Source organism: Tupaia chinensis, unplaced genomic scaffold, assembly GCF_000334495.1.
Source record: "Tupaia chinensis unplaced genomic scaffold, TupChi_1.0 Scaffold139491_1, whole genome shotgun sequence".
NCBI lineage: Eukaryota > Metazoa > Chordata > Mammalia > Scandentia > Tupaiidae > Tupaia > Tupaia belangeri.
This window is the reverse complement of record NW_006199376.1, coordinates 1,323,576-1,327,926: the sequence shown is the minus strand read 5'-3', so window position 1 is coordinate 1,327,926 and position 4,351 is coordinate 1,323,576. Positions and strand designations below refer to the sequence as shown.

The 4,351-nt window shown below is 43.3% G+C and overlaps 1 pseudogene; it reads left to right on the top strand.

The window, feature by feature from the left end:
- Window positions 1–3,627, top strand: part of LOC102490563 (interferon-induced very large GTPase 1-like) — a 38,585-nt pseudogene extending 34,958 nt beyond the window's left edge.
- The last annotated feature ends 724 nt before the right edge of the window (window positions 3,628–4,351 follow it).

Below are 4,351 nucleotides of genomic sequence, written 5' to 3'. Positions count from 1 at the left end.
ATGTGATTATAACTTTATAGCTCAAAGTGGATTCCAGGAAATAAAAGTTCTTTGGTACTTAATCAGGAGTTACAACTATTCCAAACATTAATCGATCAAACACTTAGCAAAGTCATTGCCAATATTCATTAATAGGGTGACAGTATCTTAGGTTCTCAGAAGGTCTCAAAGATTTGCAAATAAATGACCTACTAGAGAAGGTATGGACATGAGAAGATGCAGGGGGTACAGAGGTGATCAGGCCGGAACCTGCAGCAAGACACAGGTCCTTGTCCACAACCCATGAAGAATGATAGATACGGATGTAGGTAAACAGGCAGTTTATTCAGTGAGGCAAGGAAGAAAATGCCCTCCACAGTGTGAGAGGGGAGCTCTTGATTGAGTTGCTCCCTGAAGGGCCACGGGAGGAGTGGGTTCTGTGAGGTAATGGTCAGGAGATTTCTTGCTTCATCTGAGCTGATGGCATAGGTGCCTTTTTCCTTTAATTATGGTTCCAATTGATTCCATTAGGCATTTTTTCAGGTAGAGGATGTGTTCTTAGCCCCATGTGTGATTCAAGTGTAGGGGGTAATTTATTCTTAAGCTTGCCAGCCTGTGCTTTCCATTAGGCCTGGTCCTTTAAAATTCCAAACCCAGGAGTTGTCTGGTTCTAGGTCTCTGGTTTCACTTGCTTTACCGTAATGAAGCATAATGCTCCTTTTGACCAGAGGGACACCAGGGCAGAGAAGAATGTGGTTTTCATTAAGTTGAAGTGAAATAACTGGTTTTTCAGTCTTTTTCTCCCTTTCAGTGTCCCAGCATGTCTCCCCTTCTGTTCCCTACTGTACCTGACCAGAACCTGCCTCAGTATTCCAGTAACAATGCAAAAGGTAGAAGGAAAGTAGGATGGGGAAGGCAGCTAAAGATGAAACACAGACCTAGCCATGGTGTCACAGGCAGCAGGCTGCACATGGGTCTGGGAAAAGGAAGTATTAAACTCAGCCACGTTTTCTTCATCTACATTACTTCTTTTCTTCACTTATATATGTACAACAGCATAGTTATTTGTTGGCCCATCCCCTTAGCACAGTGATTAAGCACTGTGCAAACGGAGCTGGATCCTCATGACTAACTGAAGTTCAAGTCCCAGAGGCAACACACTGGGCAGGTCTGTGTGTGCCCAGAATCCTGAAATCATGAGAAAATACAGGGAAAAAGAAATGTGGTGTGAAGATTCCTCATTAGAGGTCTCTCTATCACTATCTCTATCTCTTTCTCTGGAATGTGCAAGTGCCATCTGGCAAAAATAAAAATAAAATAAAAAAACCACAATTATTTTATTAAATGCCTAGTTCACTATTTCCACTTCTCCCTTTATGAAAGCAGGCTCAGCCTTTTCATTATATACCTGCATTTATCACACAGAATCATACTTACTGAACCTTCAGTAAAGAATTTCAGAAGAGAAGATTTAGGGAAAAAAAAAATTCCTGCCTGACCTAAGACCTCAGACAATAAAACTACTTGTGGAAAATGCTGGGGAAACTCTGGGAGACGTTGGAGTAGGCAAAGACTTCTTAAATAAGACTCCCAAAGCACAGGCAATAATCCCTAAAATAGACAAGTGGGACTATATTAGACTAAGAAGTTTCTGCACAGCAAAGGACACAGTAACAAGTGTGAACCGACAACCCTCAGAATGGGAAAATATTTTTGTTAAATATGCCTCAGACAAGGGACTGATAACCAGAATACATAGGGAACTCAAGTGCCTTATGCGAAAAAAAATGATTAACCCGATTAAAAGATGGGAAAGTGAGCTGAACAAAAGTCTCTCTAAGGAAGACATACGAACAGCCAAAAAGCATATGAGGAAATGCTCGACATCCCTCATCATAAGGGAGATGCAGATAAAAACCACAAGTGGTGGTGAGCACCTTCTCTCTCCTGGCTCCAGGAACTTGGCCCCTGAATAGTGAGGTCTTTTGAGGAAGTAGAGGAAGTTATAGACAGAACCTCATGCTCACCCATGCATACTAGGTGTGAGCACAGCTCTGGCTATAGTTTCAGAAGCTTCAGGAGCCCCTGAGTCCACCCATGGATCCTTGAAAATGTCATCATTCCTTGCTCCCAAAGATTTGCTCTCCCCTTTCCCCCATCTAAGTTCTTGCCATAGTTCCAACCTCCCACGGTGTGGGCCCGCCTCCCCCTCAGTGCCATCTCCCACTGCACCTTTGCTACCAGGCATTCCCTGAAAGTCTGAGGCGTGTCCAGGCTCTGGAGCCCCTGCCCCTGCTGTCCTCTCTCTGCTTGCTTCTCTGTCAGACCCTGCCTCCCCTTTCAGGTTCCCTTGTACTGCCTGAATGAGGTCTTCCCAGCCCTTTCAAATGGAAGCAGGGGCCTCCTCCTTAACATTTTCAAGGTGCCTGGAACGTTTCATATTCATGTGGTGCTGCCTGTTATTTTTCTTCCTGTGTGTGTCCTGTGGTGTTTGTCCACTCCACTGGACCATGACCTGCCTGAGAGTAGGCATGCTGCAATGTGTTCCCCTCAGGGTCCCGTATCAATACAATCTCCTACGTTGGAAATTTTGGGGTGAAAAAACAATGGCAGAGAAACTCAACTGCTTCACGATTGGCAAGGATCTGGGCAAGGACGGGGCTGTTAAGTGCAGATGGCCTGGAGTCCCACAGACACCAGAAGGGACTTGGCCCCAGGTGCCTGGCAGGTCCTGCCCAGTAGAACTTCAGATCCTGCACCTTTGCAGGGCTAAAAATCAAAAGAAAAATTCAGAGGATTCAAGATGGCATAAAATGGACTTTGAAGAAAATTAGAATGATTGCATATACTTTCACATGGCATGTGGCGTTGAATAAAATGTTTTCTGGCAAAAGCAAAAAAAAAAAAAAAAAAAATTCCTGCCTGTAAAGCCTCTTCAAAATAGAGTGAGACAGAATCATGTTTGAGAAGGAAGATGCAAATATGGGCTCAAGTTCATGGACAGATGAACTTAAAGACAAATTAAGAAGGAGAATAGGACAGAGAGGGAGAAAGGAAACTAGGTATACATTTCTGTGATCCTCTCCTTCCTCTTCAAAAACTCTTATCCAAAGAGAAATCCCATGGACTTTGCAGAACGCCAACTGGAGATGGATTCTAAGGCTGACATTACAACTCGTGATGTTCAGAAATATTGTACTCTCTTTATTTGAGTCGATAACATGATGTCCTCTCAAATCATCATCCATTGGTGAGCAGAAGTTAGAAAATAACTAAAAGTTATATAGGGACGTTTCTCAACACAATAAAAGTTGTATATGACAAACTCATAGCTATACATACTGAATAGGGAAAAGTCAGAAACTTTCCTACTTAAAACTGGAACAAGACAAGGATGTGCACTCTCTCCTCTCCTTTTCAACATAGTACTGGAAGTCTTAGCCAATGTAATCAGAAAATAAAGCAAAATAAAAGGCAGTTCAGCAAGAGGGAAAGAAGAAGTGAAAACAGAAGAACACCAGGAAAAGAAGAGGAAATTTCTGGAATGCAAAGATTCATTTAACAATGAATTTTAAACGGTTGTGCTGTCTGAAGGTAGAAGTGGATATGGAGAAAATTGCAGCAGAGATTGCACAGACAGAGGAATAGGCCCACAAAAGGCAGGAGAAAAGGGAGAAGGAGGTGGCAGAGCAAGTGGAGCACAGTCAGAGCAGCCTCGATCCTGAGGAAAAGCAGTGAACAAATCTGAGAAGAAGGACGATGACAGCCTGCCATGGAGACAGAGGAGACACACCCTGAAGGGACGACAGAGAGCCAAGAGAATGGGGAAGAAGGCACGTCTACTCCTGAGGACAAGGAGAGAGGGCAGGAGGGGGTCGACAGCCTGGCAGGGGAGGGAACCAGTGATAGTAACACTGGCTCGGAGAGCAATAGTGCAACAGTGGGGGAGCCACCGACAGACCCCATACCAGATGATGAGAAAAAAGAATAAATATTGCCTTGTTTTCTAAATACTTTTTTAAACGAAAAAGTGTGCTTTGATTTTAGTGTTGTTACATGGTTTGTGTATTAGGGTTTTTTTGTTTGTTTGTTTTTGTTTTCGTTTTTAACCCATATCACACCACCAAAGGCTTTTGGGCCATTTAGCATCATGAGCCTAACGGCAAGGTCACCTACTTTTCTTAAGCATTGTGAAGTGGCTTTTTTCTTTGGATCTTGTTTCTAGCCCTCAACTCCTGAAAGCCTCAGAATTTAGATGGAGAAAATACCCACCTCTTATAGAGAATTATCCTTGGATGCTGCAGAATCTACTCTTACAGATGCCTTCCCACAGCTCACTCGGGTGCTTACCAAAGTCATAGCTTTAAACCAC